Genomic DNA, 20,200 nt, shown 5'->3' with positions numbered 1-20,200 from the left:
AAATAATTTTCACAATGTCATCCATGGAGTTTCATAAAACTACAAGTACATAATTGAACAATATGTTTTTATACAAAAGTTGAATAAAGTAAATGTCACACAAAGATGACAGTTTTCTAGTTACTTTGTTTATCAAAACAAAGTTCCCACGGGTCCTTGAAAGTTTGTGAATATGAAAAAAAAAATTCAAGGAAAATAAACATATACAGATACAGGTCCTTGCTTGAATTTATTTTGTGCAAGAAGTGTTCTGGGGAAAAAAATCCATATTATTCCCTCTGGTCCGCAAATGTGTTATTTCGCCAACACTTCGTGGCCTCTGCATACCAGCTTGCTTGAATTACGTTAGTTTGGGTGACCATACGTCCTCGTTTCCCCGGACATGTCCTCTTTTTGGACCTAAAAAAATGTGTCCGGCCGGCATTTATAAATCACCCAAAATGCCCAGGATTCGGCTTTTGCTTTCTACACTCAAAAAAATGATTCTTTAAACCTACTTAATTCAATTATGGACAGTGGTTCCACACAACCAAATTGTTTTTGATGAACATGAATGGAATTTTTTGAATCTATGCAAACTCTTTGTGTTGTGACAACACAGCTGAATGAGGAAGAATTTATGTGAAATAGTAATGTCCAACCAACTCAATTTATTCACTTCCCTGTAACTTAAACCGGTTAAGTTTAGTGAACATGTTTTGGTTTATTAAAAACTGGCTAAATATGTTTCACTTTATCAACATAAGGAAGTTTGTTTCAGACAACTCATTTAAATTATGGACAGCGGTTCCATCCAATTGGTTCTAGTTACTTTAACTAAATGATTTCAAGTTAAAGTTACTCCCTTCAACAAAGCATTTTTGTGTGATTATTTTGCAATGAATCACAAAAGACAAGATGTCACAAATTATCAAGTGTATTTGTTAAACAAGAGCAACAATTACAGTTACAACCACATTACAAAATTACAGAAATATTAAACTACTGTCATTTTCTAATTGGCATATAAAGGTAACCAATCAAACCTTAATCCAGGAACAGGAACTGGCTCCAGAAATAACTTCTGCAGTACTCCAAATGTGTGCCTGATTTCAGGAGTTCAAGTTTAGTCCATATATCAGTCCCAGCAACATGTTTTTTCATAGGGTTTACTGCTAAGGTCCTGAAGAACTTTATCTTCCAACACTCCAACATCTGCTGTGCTGTCTTCAATGTCTGCACCTTCAAATCGTATGACATAGATTCCCATGATTCCTCTGGATCACCTCCTGAGTGTTGCCAACGTCTGTATCCTAGAGAGGATATTTAAAAGAATGGAGTACTCAAATTCTTAAATTTACTGTAAATTCTTAAATTTACCTTAGCATTTATCATCCTTGAAAATACCAATAAATAAATAAATAAATAAATAAATAAGTAAATAAAACAACTTACCATATACTCCATAATAACACTGCTAGTGTCTTCATTTGGGTACTTCAACGTCATTAGTCTAAAGATGCAGACAACAACAAAATTCATGAGATTTAGCCTTTACATTTTTCTTTAACAATTCTTCTCCAAATTACGTCTTCTACCATTATCGAGAGTACCTCTTTGCATAACGCATGCATGTGATTCTGCTGACGTAGAACATGTATGTGCTGGGCCTTGTTTGCTTGCAGAGGAAAGCAATGTGCATGCATCGTGATACTCTCCATAATGGCAAAATACGTGATTTGGAGGAGAAGAATTGTTGAATAAAGTAGTTATTTTTGTTTTCTTTACCCATAAAAAGTATTCTTGTAGCTTTGTAAAATTATGGTTGAACCACTGATGTCACATGGACTATTATAGCGAAGTCCTTACTACGTTTCGGGGCTTGGGAATATTTCAGTTGTGTTGATGTCTATGCAGGGTCAGAAAGCTCTCTGATTTTATCAAAAAATATCTTAATTTGTATTTTGAAGATGAACGAAGGTCTTACAGGTTTGCTAATCAAAGTCTTACTAAAAGTTCCAGGCAGGGGTGTTGGAGCTAAACTCCAGAACACTGGCTCTCCAAGAGCAGGTTTGACACGCCTGCCTTGCTTTAGAATGTATTGTTTTGGGAAGTTAATGTATTCGCAATATCTGTCAGTTTACAGTAATACCATATATTTTATATTTACTATATTAATAACCCAATTCTTATTATATCTGTCTTTTTTGTTAATGCCTATGACCATAACCCTAAAACTCAGTGGCTGGTGAGACAATGTTTTAAAGGGGTCATCTGATCCAAAACTCACTTTTACATGTTGTTTGAACATATATGCATGTTGGCAGTATGTGTACACAACCACCCTATAATGATAAAAATCCACCCAGTGGTATTTTTTAATCATTATAAGTAATATGCCCTTTTTCAAATCAGGTCATTCTCAGCTTCTAGTTGGTGTGACGTCACACCGATCAAGGCCGCTCCCACATTAGTTGATTTACATGACCGTCTTATCTTAGACCTGCCCTAAATGAGCCGAGTGAGAGCTGAGAACAGTCTGACCACCATTATTGTATTTAAAGGAACATGCAACAGAATGGCCCACTCTGAAAAGGGCTGATTTTGATATGGTAAAATGGGTGTTTTTTACACTACCACTGAGAAATTTTAACAAAAGTATGCTATGGACTTCTCATTAAGACTCTAAAGAATCATATCAACAGCATCTGATGACCCCTTTAACATGATTACAAAAGTTTTTGTTGAGTGTAGCTGTTCTTACCTGTGTAGTGGGGACCAAGAGGGTTTAATGCTTTGTCCAAGGACTCTTCTTCGGTTTGCAATCATCTTCATAAGTTTTGCAGTGTGGATCCACCCATTGGCAAAGACAGCTGACACTAATGGACCTATGGTTATTCTGCACAAATCTGTAAACACATGAAGTACAATTTGTTACAAGAGCACCCATATATAGTTTAACAGCAAAGACAAATTCAGTGATCAAAAGATTTGTGTGATTATTGTCATGTATATTATTCCAAAAGGGTGGACATGATCTGGAGTATATTTAAAGTCATAAAATGACTGTAAAAAGCATGATTTATAGTTCAGGCACAGCTTTTCACAAAAACATTAAGTTTATAAAATGATAAACATCACATTTCTGCATTCAAACCATTTTTAAGAAAAAGAATGAGTTAAAAGTACCCATTAAATACACACACACACACACACACACACACACACACAAACATATACATATGAAGAGTTCATTTGCAAAAACAAATAAATCCGTTTTTATTAATATTCATAAAACGTTTTTTATTGTAAGTGTGTTGTTGTTGTTTTTTTTGTTTGTTTTTTTGTGTTTTATTGTGTTAGTTAGCTGTATTTTTGAGCTATTAATATTCATTCAAAATAAACCAACCACAGTTTGATTGATATTACTTGGAATGCAGAATAATTATTTTAAAAAAAAAAAAAAAAAAAAAAAAAAACAGTTATCTGTTCTTGCAAATTAACTCTTAATATATACAAATATACACACACACGCAGAAATACATGCATACACAAATTTATTAACATATAACATATCAATATATCTTAGTGTCTTACTTGTTTAGATTTCTAGAAGACACATCAGCTTCTTAACCATCCACCAGTTCACACTGACAACTGCGTGCATTCCTCTAAAAGTGAAAATGCAAAATACCCTTATTACTTTTGTTCATAAAGGATGAAAAGGCAATACAGCGGTTCACTTACCTTAGCCAAAACTTTTTTTCTCCGTCAGTAAAGTTGTGCTATTCCTTCATTTCGCCAAAATTAGGCAGCGATGAAGAAACCCGTGATCAAACTCATGCTGTTATAAAAACGAATAGCAGATAAAATGTTAAAAGTATGCAGCAGTCGAATGTGGCAACATTTGTACTTGCTTTCGTGCTTTAGCTAACGCTAATTTTACTGGGACTTGAATAGCCTAGAAAGAGCACAGGAAGGTTTTATTTAACTGCCTATATATCATTAATAAGACGGAAAAGCACAAATTTTAATATTTCGCCGCATCCTCTGTTCCACAAGCACACGTACAAATACACTAACGTTACAGTCCATATGCGCGTTCACATCCCAACCGCACGAAATCATCTATTAACGGCGCAATATACCAGTTACACTCGTCTGCAAAACAACACTAAAAGCAGACTAAAACACTTACAGAAATTAAAGACTTTGACTTAACACAAAGAAGTCTTTAGATTTTCTTACCTGACTGGTACTTCTAGCTCCGACGCCATGATACACCTCCTTCGCGCCGTCTTCATAAAATGCGTTGGAAACGTCATATCCGGTTTTTTGAACGGCGAAATTAAACCGTTTACGTTAGTTTAACGATTGATAATCAAGTAAAATGGAAACTTAAACAGTTTAAATTAATAGAGCTCAATACAATAGTGTTTTGGTGGAAAAACAAATACACTTGTGTTGTTTTAACAATAAATACCTGGGTAAAATGAACAGTGGCACAAAACCATTTTTTTGAGTGTACAGTCGCTATTCATTGTGTGCGTTTTTGTATTAAAGCACTATTTTCTTGATCCCGCTCGGGCCATTAAATGTTTGAAATATTGCATAAATTACATTTGGCTGAAATGCTTATATTGAAACATTTTGCATTCTACCTGTGATAAAACTGTGCAAGATGTTTAGTTTTGAGATGGCCACTGGTAGGAAGCCTTTCAGAGCTGTGTTCATGATCAAAATATACATAAAATATACATTTGCAGTATGGAAATTAAATATTTTGAGTTTTGATATAGGATACGGTCATTGTGCTACTTTGGGGGCTTTTTAAAGAATAGCTTGCCAAAGATCCAAAGGACCATCACTGAATATTCTTCAGTTTTATGCAAAACAGAAATACGACTAATAGAATATCAGATCTCTGTCAGATTGGCAAAAATAAATGAAAAAAAATGCTTTTTTGCATTGGGCTATGAAAGTCCTTGAAAGGTCCTTGAATTTGAAGTGAACCAAGGTGTGGGAACCCTGGTTTATTTTTGCTCCACTAAAAGGAAAAAGCTCCAAACTAAATCCAAGCAGAATGACTGAGATCAGTGCAACACATAGTAGTAGTGTTCCTGAATGAAACAGTTGTGTGAATAATTCAGTGACTCTCATACACACAATCACTGCTTTCTTTCCTGAATCAATCCGCACATTCATACAGAGCCCTGCACATGACATGCAAAAAAAACAGATTATGTGTCCACGGTTTGAGAATGTATTCCCTCATTATAGTTATATCATTACAACCGTTTACTTAAATTAAAACTAGTAAACAAATTAGTAATATGTGTACTAAAATAAAACGAGACAGTACAAACGTGGCTATGATTTCAGTAAAACAATGGAATTGATAAAATGTGAACCTGATTCCTGAATTAATTAGTGTTTTGAACAAATCAGTCAACAACGATTCAGTGACCTGCAGGAGACTGAAAAAATTCAGTATTCAGAATGATATTGTCACGGTACGTGCTGGATAGATGAGTCGAGAGACGAGATACGATACAAATAACAATTTAATATAACTCTTAGTAGGAACAGGCAGGAACAGGCAGGAACAGAACGATAATCCACACACATCCAAATAACGTCAAGGACCGACAGCAAACTCAAATCACAAGCAGACTTATAAAGGGTGGTGATTAAGACACAGACAGGTGTAGTAAATAAACTAATCAGGACAAAATGAGGACAGGAAGAACCAAATATGGGCACAATGGGAAAAACAAACATAAACAGTCCAAATGGCACACAGAACTCTGACATTACTCCCCCCTCCCGGAAGGCGCGACCTCGCGGCGTGGAAAGGGAGTGAAAATAATAAAGTCATTGTGGGAGGAGGCTCTGGTGGCGGACGGTCTTCCGGGAGGAGGACAATAAACAAAGTCCAGGGTGGTGACGACGGAGGGAGGAGCCAGGGAGAACTCAGGAGGGACCCGGAGCAGGAGGAGCCATGCGAGACCCAGACCACAGCCATCATGACGACCCACGGTGGAGCCGACGGAGGGAGGAGCCATGGTGGAGAAAAGGCTGACGACTCCAGGGGGGCGACCGACGGAGGCGGAGCCGCTGGCGGAGGAGCTGGCGGAGGAGCCCGAGGCGTAGGCGGAGATCCGACGGTCCGCGGCGGAGCCGGAGCGACAGAGGATGGAGGCTGTGCCAGAGGGAGGAAGGAGGTCCACAGAGCCGGTGGGACGGAGTGACGAGGCGCAGCCGTAGGAACAGAGTCCTGAGGTGATGAAGGGCCGACGACCGACCAGGGCGGAGCCGGAAAGACGAGGGAGCCCGGTGGAGCTGGTGGACCGATGGGCGACGATGGAGACGAGGGCGCTGAGAGCCGTGGTGAAGCCGCAGGGTCGGAGGGCTGAGGCGGAGTTCTGGACTCTGAGGCTGGAGGCGGAGATGAGGGATCCTCCAGCCCTGACGCCGATGGAAGCTGGCAGACCCGCGGCGCACCCACTGCACAGGTGGTGGGCTGAGGGTGAGCAGAGGGGCTGTCAGGGGACAGCGGTGAGCAGACAGATGTTGACATAGGCAGAAGAGGGAGGGTGGGTGGGGATTCCATACAGGCAGGCATAACGAGACAGGTAGATACTTCTGTAAAGAAGTCTATTAAATCCCCAGAGTTATTCTCTAGATCTTCCGTAGAAAAGTCAATCAAGTCCCCAGAGTATCCTCTAGATCTTCCGTAGAAAAGTCAATCAAGTCCCCAGAGTTATCATCCAGCTCACCCCCAGCAGTGGTGCAGTGGGCAGGGCTCTCCATAGCCCTCACTTGCTCCATCTTGCACTCCCCCGTCATGGTAGATGTAGCCGGCTCTCGCACCTGATCGGATGTGTAGGGCTCTGGCTCTGTGGCGATCTTTAGCTCTGTCGCTCGTGGCTCTGGCTCGTCATCCGCGGTGGGCTCGGGCTCAAACTCCGCGTGTCGGGGTGCTGGTTGGCTGGGCTCTGGGTCTTGAGTGGGGCTGGTGTCATCCTCCGCGGTCAACGAAGATCTACAGGACACCAGCACCCACTCCATGTAGTCGGCGAAGCTCTCTCGTGGACCCTCCCCGGACAGCTGCGCTTTCGTGGCGATGTTCAGTCCTGCACGGTAAAATGTGCAAAGGCTGCTGTCCGGGAAGTGTGTGAGTGGTACGAGGTGGACAAAGTCTCTAGTGTGGTCCACGAGAGAGCGATTCCCCTGCTCCAGGAGAAGGAGGAGGACAGCAGGGTTATCCATAACGAAAAACAAAAACAAACACTGAGAAAAAAAAAAACGGAAAAAAATAAAGCAGGGAAACGCCGGGGATAAACTGTAGGGTCGGTCCTTCTGTCACGGTACGTGCTGGATAGATGAGTCGAGAGACGAGATACGATACAAATAACAATTTAATATAACTCTTAGTAGGAACAGGCAGGAACAGGCAGGAACAGAACGATAATCCACACACATCCAAATAACGTCAAGGACCGACAGCAAACTCAAATCACAAGCAGACTTATAAAGGGTGGTGATTAAGACACAGACAGGTGTAGTAAATAAACTAATCAGGACAAAATGAGGACAGGAAGAACCAAATATGGGCACAATGGGAAAAACAAACATAAACAGTCCAAATGGCACACAGAACTCTGACAGATATATGAGGACTATAACTGTTGTATGACCTCATTACACTTCACACATTCTTTATTTCCATAAAAGTTCCTCAAAAACATGAGTGAAATCATAAGTCGTTATTCAAATCCATTTAACGCTAATCTATATATCCTAATATTTATTAGGTACTGTAATAAACACCTCCCATCACCTGCACAGAAGTCATTGTTTTTCAAGACTAAACAATCTAAACATTAGATTTCAGAGGAAAAGCTAAAAGCTGCTTTTGTTTGTTATTGATTGTTTGGATCAGTCGGCGTGAGCCAGACGAATTCAGGACTTGTTTATTTGTTGATTCGTTTTCGTCCGTCTCTTATCTTCACAAAGTGATATTACAGCTCTGCTTAGATCATCAGACTGAGATTTTCAGGGAAGCGCACACTGCCAAGTGCTGCCTCTTCGCATGCAGATTACTTCTCCACAAAGCATTCTGCGTGAGTCGCCCAGGCCCTGTTAACCAACGAAGTTTTTCATGTTTTTGTTTTTTCAAGTGTGGCAATTACTTTGGTTTTGGCTGGAGAGTCGTCTGGAGACCTGAGGTAATTAAACGCTGCCCCCCGTGGAGGGCTGTTCAGAGCCTGACCGACAGCACCGCTTCTTTTGACGGAGCACCCAGTGGCCCTTGACTTCAATCTGAGAGCTGCCAGATCACTGTCATTATCACTGGGGAGAGCGCTCTCCATCCTTCACTCGTCCGTCAAGCGCGCCCTCCGGATGTATGGTAATCCAGGGGCTTCACGCCGTCGACAAAAGGCCCTCCTCCAGAGTGTTTTGTAGAGCTGAAAAACAAACGTGAGGGATTTAGGAAAGGAGCACACTGGTCTTTACTCGGATTCCCATTCCTCCAGCCCATCTGCGTAGAAGTACGCTACTTTGTGGGAAATAATCATTTTATTTTGAGATTTTTCTTCAGCTTGGAGGGGGTCAAAGCAGCCTCACTGTGCCAAACAGGAGAGTAGCACAACCGGTCAAAGCATGGAGTCAGTTCAGACGGAGAGTGTCATTATTCATCTCCAGTCTGTTCAGTGTTGCAATTAGCTGGTCGCAGCTAGCAGTAATCCAAATATGACTAGTGCACACCTTTCAGGCCTTTCAGGAAATCCACTGGGGCTCGTGAATATTAATCAGGTGAATGTTATGTCACATTATCAATATTCATGAGTCAGACTGATATCAACCGCTGCTCTCCAGAAATATGGAGATTGAATATATATATATACACACACGCATTTAAGATACATTTACAAGCATTGTCTAGTTCCTGCGGACAATATATATTTATAATAGAAGTGTACCGTAATGGACCTGCACTCATCAAGTTTTATTCATTATAGATGCAGTTCTTGAATGTTTCTGAGTGGTTTTATGTTGTGTTATTGTCAGGGAAGCTTGAGAAGCTCAGCTAGACATTCAGCGTCTGACTAATCGATTAATGAGGTTTATTTAGATTTTAGCTTTAATATTTGAAGGTGGCCAGAGAACGAAGTAGAGTTTGCTGTGCATTAACGTGCTTGTGTACTGTCAACATGGCAAACTCTTCGAGAAGCTGCGTCTCTTTTAAGCCACTGCCGCGACATCAAAGCGTCGATTCTTGACTAGTTTTAGAACATGTCGTTTTGCACACACCTAGTTGGTTGACGCACCTGATTCTGATCTGCTCATCGGTATGCTGAAACGGTTGCGTCGGATAAAGAAGCACCTAAAATGTGTATTTTTGTGGGACCTACGGGAAGAAGGTTGGGAAGCGCTGAAGTAGACTGTGATAAAGACAGAAATTCACCCTTCATGTCTTTCTATTCCTCCTGAAGCGCTTTGCTCACTCACACATGCTAAACAGCCTGAGGAGGTCAGAGAGAGGGAGCTGACGGGCTGTGTAAGAGATGAGCTGTGACAGATGTCTGTCAAACGACACTTCTGCACACACCACCGGCAAAGGAACGCAGGCTTGAGTTTGTCTCTGGGGAGTTACAGTCTGGCGCCTCCTAGAGGAGGTGCACGTATTCGTGTGAATAAAGCCCGGCAGCAGCGCGTCAAGCAGAAACGCATTTTTCAGGGGTCTGGTATTGAGGGGTTTTTGTTCAGATGTTCTTATTACTACCATTTTTCTTCCCTGAAAGTGTCTGGGTGTCAGAAATCATAAAGTCAGAGATGCCAAACTTGGTGGAATGATCCCAAATCTCACCCACCACTTAGGTAATCGAAATGACATCCGTCTGCTTTAAGACTTTTAGACCAAGCAGAAACATCTGCCAGCCGGTTGCATCAGCGGTCGACTGAACGAAGGCTCGAGCCCTGAGCGTTGATTCTACTAGAGCTAGCGCACGCTCACCGGACCTCCGCAAATCGGTTGTGACTCGTGGGTGAACGTTACATCACCCGATTAATATTCATGAGCCACGCTGATGAGCTTCATAATCTGCTCCCACCCTCTACATCCCTGATGACGTGTAGCCGGAGCTTTAACGTGAGACAGGAAGTGAGATCAAGAAGCATTTGATCATGTGCTCTGGTAAGGTTGTATGTTAAATTTACATTTGTCTGCCTGGAGCTAGTGCTGTTATAAGCATTTAGATTTACAGTTTTGCTTGTTTCTCAAGAAGCAGATTTACTAGATTTACAATGTGTGCGTTGTTTTGTTTTTTTGTTTTTTTATACTTTAAAATATAATTTATTTTTGTGATCAAAGCTGAATTTTGAGCATCATTACTCCAGTCTTCAGTGCCACATGATCCTTCAGAAATCATTCTAATATACTGATTTATTACTTTATTATTAATATTGGAAACAGTTGTGCTTCTCTTTTTCAGGATTCTGTGATGAATAAAAAGGTATAACAATATAAATCTTTGCTATCACTTTTTATCAGTTTAACACATCCTTGGTGAATTAAAGTATTAATTCCTTAAAAAAAAATGTACTGACCAAATTTTTGAACGGCAGTGTTTATTGTTGAAAAAGATTTCTATTTTGAATAAATGCTGTTCTTTTTAACTTTTTATTAATCTAAGAATCTTGAAAGAAAGTATTGCAGGTTCCAAAAAAAAAATTAAGCAGCACAGCTCTGATAATAAATCAGCATATTAGAATGATTTCTGTAGGATCGTGTGACACTGAAGACTGATGTAATGATGCTGAAAATACAGCTTTGACCACAGGAAAAAATTATATTTTATTGTATATTAAAATAGAAATACATTATTTTACATTGTTATAATATTTATTTATTGATTGATTGATTGATTGATCGATCAAATAAATGCAGCCTTGATGAGCTCACTGATCCCAAACTTGTGAATGGCAGTGTGTTTATGTGTTTGTTTGTTTGTTTACTTATAATAATAATCAGAAATCAGAAAATTAAACTTTGCATGTAATAAATGATATTTTAACATATCTTAAATTGGAAAACAGTTCTTTTAAATTGTAATGATATACCACAGTATTGCTGTTTTTACATTCAGCCTTGTTGAGAGACTTTTAGAGATATTTAGACGTTGCCCATATTGAGTAATGGCCGATTGTAGCTGTATTCTGACTTCCTGTTTATAAGTGGATCCGCAAAACCTGATTCTAGATGCTGTGTTTCCTAGAGATCCTCGCTAATATATTTCCCAAGAGTCCTTCCTGTTGTGGTGGCTCAGGTCTTGGTTTTTTCGTGACGGATGAAGGCAGCGACGGCTTTGCGCGACGTCTACCTACGCTGCCATGAATACACATGAGGCAGGCCGCTGGCGTCTCGCTGCAAAATGCCGCACTCATTTTCTCCGAGTCGTCTTGATGAATGATTTATGATTTACAAGGCCTGCCATTTAGTAATTGTTCTCTAATAAGAGCGCTGAATGGCATGATTAAGTGCAGCCCTGCTGCGTTCGGGCCGGCTGTTTTAACTGTAAATCTCCGTTTAGTATGCCGGTCACATTCAGAGAGGCGTAGGATCTTCAATCAGGCGGGCATCAGCCTCCATGCAGCATTTATCCTGATAACACTTCTATTGCTGTCTGAGATCACACACACTCACTCACTCACGCTTCAGCGTGGCTAAAGGCCCTTTATTTCCTCATGAATAAGTCAGGCGCCGCAAAAATCGACTCCTCGCGCGTTTCGTCTATTAATCTTTAACCCGTGTCTTTTTCCGCGTGCGCAAATACGAGATGACAGTCACACGGAGGTCGCCGTCACTGCTCTCGACAAATGCTATTATAACATTGAAATCACCCAAATAAATAACGGCAGAATAATACTCCAACTGGCTCCCGGAGTTCGGAGGACGATACGGCGGCGTGGGCGAACGGTCATATGTTTTTGATTATTCGAGTGAGCGATGAGAGTTTGTAGCCTGACCTGGTCACTATTCAGTTTTGCTGTATGGAAAAGAGCAGCTCGAGCATTGTTCAGAACATCTTGTTTTGAGCTCTGCGGAACAAAGAACGACATGACTGTCACAATCTTCATTTTTGCTTTAAATGTTTTCAGCACTTTGATTTCCCCTCAAACCGGTTCAGAAAATAACCGGTATATGTGTGTGTTATTTCACGCAGCGGCGGAGTCCGTGTTGTGTCCAGGGGCGTCGAGCGCGCTGATGAAATTTGGGCTTGTTGTCTGTGTTTCTCTTATCGTCGACGCAGCCTGAATTTAAAGCTGCAGAGGGGACGGAGGTCAGGTAAGCCGCTGGATTGTGGGATACGGTGCTTAGGTGGTCAGCATTCCATTTAATCACGGCCGAAGACTCCGTCCAGCCGGCCGGATGATAAACGCGCGGGACGGCCGCTACGAGAGCGAGAGAGAGGCTCTCGCCGAGGCCTTTGTCCACCTGCGCCGATAAGAGAAGCACAAAGTAAATTAACACATGTGATGGGGGCCACAGAAGCCAACACGCACCGCTGTGGGTATCAGAGATAAGACGTGGCAGTGATGAATTGAATTTTATTTCCCATCAGCCCTTGCGGTCGCCGCAATAGAAAGCGCATTCCAAAATATTACCTGATGCCAAGATAGCCGAAGAGAGAGAACGCCAGCGTAGGTTTCCTCGAGTACGGCCGCGTCTACTGTTACAGCGCTTTCACTGTCAGCGTTTCTTTTCATTTCCTTTTTTTATTGAAAATTGACCTGACAAAGCAGCCGTCGTCCTTTTTTTCCCTCTCTTTGTGGGGATTGCAGGTCTGCAATAAACAGAATCCCACTGCTAAATGTCCAAAGCGTTATCAGCCGCCACGCAGAATATGCAGACACGGGAACTTGGGTTTTATAGAACAGTCCCAAAAAAGTAGAAAGTCTAACAAACTGAATTACAACAAGACGTTTCGGCTGAGATAACACACGTTCTCGTAACAGTGGCCCGCTAACCTTTCGAAAGCAGCATCTGGGCGTGTTGTGCGGCGGCCGTTCGTGCCGTGAACGATCATCGTTGCGCCGCTGACGCCTCCTAATGTCTAAATAGCAGCTGGTGCACGAGGGGAAACACAAATGTAATGGAACAACGCGTCCCAACAGGCAACGTGTCATCTCGGATTTTGTATTAATTCGTAAATGTTTTACAACACGTCGTCGTGCGTTCGCTTCAGCCTCTCGGGCGAATCACGAGGTCGTCGCGTTTGCGTAACACGTGTTCCGCTGGGCTGACGGCCTGTTCTTGAATTTGCAGACGTAATAGGCACTAATAGCCGTGCTTTTGAAACGTTATCGCTTGAGCTCCCTATTATTAAAGAGTGTTTCGTGAGATCACGCACTAAATGGGCAGCTGGAATGATCTCGAAAGCCTGAATTTAGCAACTGAGTTTCATGACAAAGAAGAAAAAAAAACTATATAAATCATAGAAAAGCAGTGAAAAACAAACAACCTTTACAGCATGTTCAGTGTAGTCTAAAGCACGAACAAATGACTCATCGGAGTCTTTTAACCCTCTTGTTGTGTTCATTTTGAGCCAGAGAGGAGTTTTTGAGTTTGACCATTAAAAACTGGTCCATAAGCTGAGATCAATAAGACCAATCCGTTCCACATAGAAATACAAAACCTGAGCTAAAAGAAGACCAAGATTTGGTGATAATCTAGCAGAATGAGTAAACTACACATGAGGTAAAGGATTTTCAGTACAGCACAGCGGTTGAAGAAACTGATCAAAAAGACTCACAGACTAAAGGGAAACTTGTTTGAATCAGTCTAATGAATCTATAGTTAAAAAATGTACAATCATTCTGTTGTAATTAGTGGTAGTTAAATGGGTTTTCTATCTGATACTTAATTTTTTTTATTTTAATTATTTAATTTTAAGTTTATTTTACTTTAATGAGTGAAAAAGAACATTAATAAACTGATGTAAGTCAATATTTAGACACCAACAACAAACATAATATTTATTTCGTTTTATTCTAGCTTAATTTCGAATAATAAAAATGAACACAGATACGAAGAGAGAAACAAGAGATGTATCATTGTTTACTCTCTCTCTCTCTCTCGTGTTCTGCATGTTAATTGTGTTAATTGTGTCCTCAAACAGATTCTTGAAGGTTCAGGGCCAGATTTGACATCAGAGACCAAATCAAAGAATACACATATTTAGGGACACAAAAACAGGAAAGCGCTGGAGTGTGTATGAGATATAAATCACACAAATAACAGCATACGCACATCTATACAAATACACACACAACACATACAACTGGAAGGCTCATCAGGTTTAGTCAGGGTGCGATACACACACACACACACACACACACACGGTTAAATATGGAACGAAAAGACGAATCCATTTCACAGCACACACACTCGCTCAGGGAAAAAACCATGGAGCTTAAACATTGTACACATTATTCAAGTGGGAAACGATTTTCCACTCCAACAATGTTAATGCACTATAATGGCACGTCATAAATTCCCCATGTTGTTCGTTCACACAAGGCCCAAGGTAATGACTTAAAAACAAATTAGCACTGAAACCTCCACACAAACCATATATATTTTCTGACATAAAGTGAGTTTATATTACATTTTCCAGCGTCCCAACTCCACCAAAGCTGGATCCGTGCCATAAATTAGTTATTTTCCGCCGCAGCGCATTAGGGTACGCGCTTTCCGTCTCTGTCGCCGAACGGCCTCCTGTAAAATCTTTTCAGATAACGGATTCGTAGCGTGGCGTTTTTTCAATCTTTGGGTTTTTTATTGGCCTTCCAAGAAAAGGGGCACATCCAATTCCTGACATAATGTTGTATTTTCCTCTGTGCCTCCTCTGACACTGAAAAACACATCCATTCTTTAAAAGCCATGTGAAACCTGGAGGGCAAATAGATGTTGTCCCAGTTCTTTGCTTTGCTAGATACCATTTTTGATAATCTCGCCATAGATCCCGTCCCCTCCTGCCTTTCTTTGCTCAAAAACAGCGTTTCCCGTATTTTATGAAGAGACGTAATACCCGTGAAATGGGAAATAAAAGGCACATGACACCTTTACAGATCTCAGGGCGTCTCTGTTGCTCTTTCATTTTCTGGGAAGAAGGATGAGAAGAAAATCATTTCTATCCGTTTCTCTCTCTCTGCGACACCGTGCGGCCTTGATGCGTGGTTTGAAAGCGCTGTGCGGGAATGGAGGAGCGGTTCATTAGAAGGTCAGAGCTCTTCACGGGCAGTCGGGACGCTGTGAACTCACACCGGATAATCTATACACGCCGTCGCTCCCCGACCTCCGCGAGCTACTCCTGCAGAAGGAGCGCTTGATTACGCTACGAGACACTTGTGCTTTTGATGAAGAACAGCCACCACGGAACCACTGCTCATTTGGACAGCATGTGAGGACACAGAACTGCGTGGCAAAAAGACATTTCCCAGAACAAACATACATAGAAAAAGCGTCCAGTATAGAGCTTAATGTGCGTCCTTTGCACATCATTTTGTTATTTAAGTGCTAAAAGCTTCCTATCTTTGATGAAATGTGAAAAAAGATCAAGAAAGATGGAAAATAAATCAGTTTATGGGTGTTTAGCTTTGTCAATAACTACAACATAATATTTGTATATTATTATGAATAATATTAATAATAATAATTGGTATAAAATTGTGAGTGAACGCTTAATTTAGGATAAGTTTGCAAGTTGTTTTTAGTTTTGTGTTTATTTTTTCAATTTTTGCAAGTATTGTTGTGTTAACTCAACTTCAACCCCGTTACTCACATTATTGTGAGCAAAAATGATCAAACAAATATTGTTTTCACTAATTTATGGGATTATAAGTTTATTTATTTATTTTTACATTTGTTTAATATATAAATTTATGTAGACATTACCCACATTTTTTACCCATTGACAGTATTTTCGGTAACACTTTAGTGAATAATTACACAGGAAAAATGACTAATGCACTGTTAACATTCTAGTAACTACTACTGACTATCAAGAAATTCTGATTAAAAGTCATAGCACTCAGTTGAACATGGTAGTTCACTTTTAGCTAATCAGTAACTACTATTTTTTCATATCTCCTAGAGAACTACTAAGAACTATTATATACAGGTTCATAATTAATGTGAATGATGCAAAATGTATAATTAATTCTAAAGTGAAGATCATGGTAACCCACTAGTAATGACTAAAGTCATTGAAAACTATATGCTTGTGTAATTATTCTCTAATCATGGAACAGTGTTACTGTATTTTCTAAACATCACATTTTATCTACTTGACTTTTGAGTATGAACCTCACAGAAGGACACATACACTCTTAAAAATAAAGGTGCTTTAAAAGGTTCTTCACAGCAGTGCCATAGAAGAAAGATTTTTGGTTCCACAAAGAACCATTCAGTCAAGGGTTTTTGAAAGAACCATCTCTTTCTTACCTTTTTATAATCTGAAACAAAAAGCTTCTTCTATGGCATCATGCAGCACCTTTATTTTTAAGAGTGTATATGAGGCAGCACACACATGATGTCATTAGGTACAGTGAATTAACATAGATATTAGTATCACTTCTGTATCCCATAATGCACCACACAGGGTAAATATCCCACCCTGTTAAACAGCATTCATGCTCTGTGTTCTTTGTATGATGTTTGTTGCATACTATTTGAGCTGTTTGTGTCAATTAGACTTGTGCTGTTTAATGCAAACATGAATACACGCTCCTGTCGTTTGTTTTGTTCTCACTGCACACATACTACATGTTTGGTGCTGCTCTATGAAGCAATAGCTTTCCCCTCATGTCTGTCCTTGTGAATGTCAGCGTGATGCGTGTGTGCGTGATGTGTGTGTGTGTGTGTGTGTGTGTGTGTGTGTGTGTGCGCGCACCTCCAGCCGCAGGACCTGGAGAGATGTCAATACGGGATAAATTCAATTTGGCAAAGTGTGGTGTGCACAGTGCATTCTTCAGAGACAAAGCCCAGAGAGGAATAACAGGCCCTGTCGGAGGGTAAAACTCCCAGGTTTGGTGTTTGAGATTCAGAAGAGGCCTGGCACTATTACCATTTATATTACAGGTATTAGAGTCTGTCTGCCTGCACCCTGCCCTCTCCCATCCTGAACTTGACAATAAACTCCACGAGAGCGTTTCAGAACGTCTGCGCGCTGCGGGTGGCGAGATTGTTTCTGATTTGGAAAAGAGAGTGTTCTTTCCTTTTTCTTTTTAGTTTTGGTTCAAAGAGTCTCCGGCTTTACGCACCTTAAAGGATATTAACATTGAAACAGGAATCGGGGATCAGACAAAACCACGGTATGGAAATGATCAGACGTCTGATTCTTCTGGATCGTTGAGCTGAGGATTTGTTCAAGTAGGCCACATCTAACATACCATATGCTAACATAAAATTAACCTAGCGTGAAAAATAGCTAGTTTTAAATGCTTGCATAATGTAAACAGTATATTTAAAGAGAAATTTGTATTTTTTTTTCTGTGGCCACCCTGCTCACAATCTCTGTTTACATCTCTTTATTCTTTCAATGAATTGCGTTCATTTAAACGTAGAAGCATCTGTTTACGGCCACAACGCATGGGAGTCTTTCAGACACTCATTCCAGCGTCTCCTCAGCACTAGACGTAAATCAAACGAGCAGGGAAACGCCACAGGTGTCGAGGGAACTCAGTAGATCAACAGCGAACACTGAACGTAGATATACAGTATGACGTGATTAAATGTAGAGGCAATTAAAGCAGCATCAAAACAATGTGTATTTTATTATATAATTATACATTTTTTACAATGTGCATAACATTTAAGAACATGTTTATCATATGAACTGACATATACTGCTACAGCTATGTGAGATCACAATATACTATGTAATCTGTAATTTAATGCACAAATAAATGCAAGCGCTGTGCATTTGTACTGGAAAACAGGTGCCTGTTTTGTGTTAGCTGGTAAAGCACAAATTAAATTATTTTTTACATTCTGGCATCTGTGTGCTGCCGGCGTCTGCCCTTGCCATACTCACGTTCTCACACATGGAGATTTAAAAGACAACTTTTTTTCTTTGTTTTGAGTTGGAATTTGGAATGATAGAACATTTGCAATTCATTTATTAAGACAACTAATGGAATGTTAAATATTCAGTGTTTACTTCTTTGCATTGCATATTTTTAAACAGCTCTTACAGTCTAACTCAGAATTGTTCATTGATTATATGACATTCAGTGAAGGTTGATTAATCTTTGAACTGTGTAGCTGTCTGCATGTCTCCTATGGGTAGCAAAATTCATTTTAAATGTAATGTGCAAAATGGCAATGTATTTCTGTACTTCAATTTGCATTTTCCATATCATATGTGCAAAATTTGGTGCAAAAGGAAAATAAAAATTAAATTATATTTACATTTGCCATTTGCAGCTTTTGAGGTTTTGAGAACCAAGCTGACTGAGCAAGTTGGACTTTAGCTGCAGTTTGAGCCTCTTTTTTAAGATGCCTGGAAGTGGGGAATAATTAGTCAAACACTGTCAAATTCACTCAGTATTACTCGGACTATTCTACCACCATCTCAATTCCAATTAAATACAAACTAATTGTATTCAGTAGTTGTAGACACTAAAACAGTTCAGTACTTCACAGTTGAACTCATTTTTATGTGGAAAACATTTCTGTGCCACCCCAGGTTGGTTGTTGGCCCCTGCACGTCCACCCTCCGCCACGGGTCAGCAGCGTCCAGATTTTGGCATCATAGTTACAATGAGATGCAAGTAGTTGTAGTAAAATTAAATACATGAATAAATACTAAAACTTGTGTTACCCTACCACTTTGCAGTCATCTCTGTCACTTTATCCTTATTTACAAGCATCTTATTAAAATAAGATACCCATTTAGTAATAATGTAGTTATTTATTAATGGTTACCCTTTGCTTTTTAGATGATGTTTGTTTCAAAAAATATGATGGTCAAAACACTTAAACATTCTAAATTCTGATGACAGAATTGCCTAATTGCGACCTTTTACACCACCGACTGAACAAAATGAAGCATTGCTTGGTAATTGGTTGACCTAAATTGGTATTATGTAATTGTGTACTTACTTTAACAGCTTACAGCTATTCGACCTAATTTATTACATACCTTTCTATCAAAGTTATCTGACATTATCAAGATACTTAGTTCTGACACACTTTAACTGAGTTCTTGTCATATTTTATTACCATTTTCTAAACTATAATGAATAAACCGTGATAATAAATGTGGAAGGTGTCTGTCTTGATTGTATGTTAAAAAGGAGGAAAAAAAGTTATTTTTTAAGAGTTTTGGGCACTATTTTCTATTTTGTACCCTTTTTCGTCAAAGTGGCCAGTAAGAGCAAACAGATACAGGGTAAAGGAGGAATGATGCTGGAGCTGTGGAGCGGACATTCGGTCAGCGAGAGCAAGGACTGATGGGAAATCTTTAGGCTCAGCTCCCAGCGGACCGCAGCGCTCGTTTATCTCCTTTGCTTTCTCACGGTGACGGCCGTTGTTTTAAAGGGATAAAGTGCCGAAATCGATATATGTGTCCCGTCACTCAAATTCAACACTAAGAGGAATGGATAAGCGAGGGGAGGTCGGTGTGTGTGTGTGTGTGTGTGTAACTTTGCCTGCACAAGAGCATATGGAATATTTATTATGATGATCCATTAACTTGTCACCTAGCAGCTGATATGATTAATTACACATGCATTAGACTTGAGTTCTTGTTGCATTCTTAATGTCAGGCTTTCTGCTGTTAAATATGTGATGAGAAAGATAAAGATGGGTGTTTACTCCTTTCTCCGAGCATCTAAGGAAACAAACTTTAGAAAACTCCTTGCGACCTCGATTCCGTCGTGTCCTGCGGTAAAACGGCTGAAGCGTCTGATCGTCTGCACCGGTGATTTCAGGTGAGCATTATTACTGTCTTCTGGGGACACACTTCCTGTCGATCTTGTGCAAGACCAAGTCTCGTTTCTCCACACTTGTAACAAAAGCTTGGGCGAGTTGTTTCTGACCTTGATTCAGTCTGAGGCACATTAGCTGAAGCGTTCCATCGCTGGTGTGCGTTATCTTCTTCTGAGCTTCCGCCTTCGCTTGGTCTTTGTGTTTAAAAGTGTCCCGATC

The 20,200-nt window shown here is 40.2% G+C and overlaps 1 protein-coding gene and 1 long non-coding RNA gene across 2 annotated transcripts in view; one reads left to right on the top strand and one right to left on the bottom strand.

Annotated features, from left to right (window-relative positions):
- Window positions 1-20,200, top strand: part of ptprga (protein tyrosine phosphatase receptor type Ga) — a 228,747-nt gene that overhangs the window by 140,403 nt on the left and 68,144 nt on the right. The window lies entirely within an intron of this gene.
- LOC127172919 (uncharacterized) lies at window positions 901-4,391 on the bottom strand. The gene is made up of 6 exons (XR_007828688.1): window positions 4,228-4,391; window positions 3,727-3,823; window positions 3,577-3,650; window positions 2,744-2,888; window positions 1,435-1,492; window positions 901-1,292 (listed from the first exon to the last, which is right to left on the bottom strand). It is a non-coding gene; the product is annotated as an uncharacterized LOC127172919 (long non-coding RNA).

Source organism: Labeo rohita, chromosome 11 (genome assembly GCF_022985175.1).
Source record: "Labeo rohita strain BAU-BD-2019 chromosome 11, IGBB_LRoh.1.0, whole genome shotgun sequence".
NCBI classification, from domain to species: Eukaryota; Metazoa; Chordata; class Actinopteri; order Cypriniformes; family Cyprinidae; genus Labeo; species Labeo rohita.
Note: the sequence above shows the minus strand (reverse complement) of the source record. Positions and strands in the feature narration are given on the sequence as shown.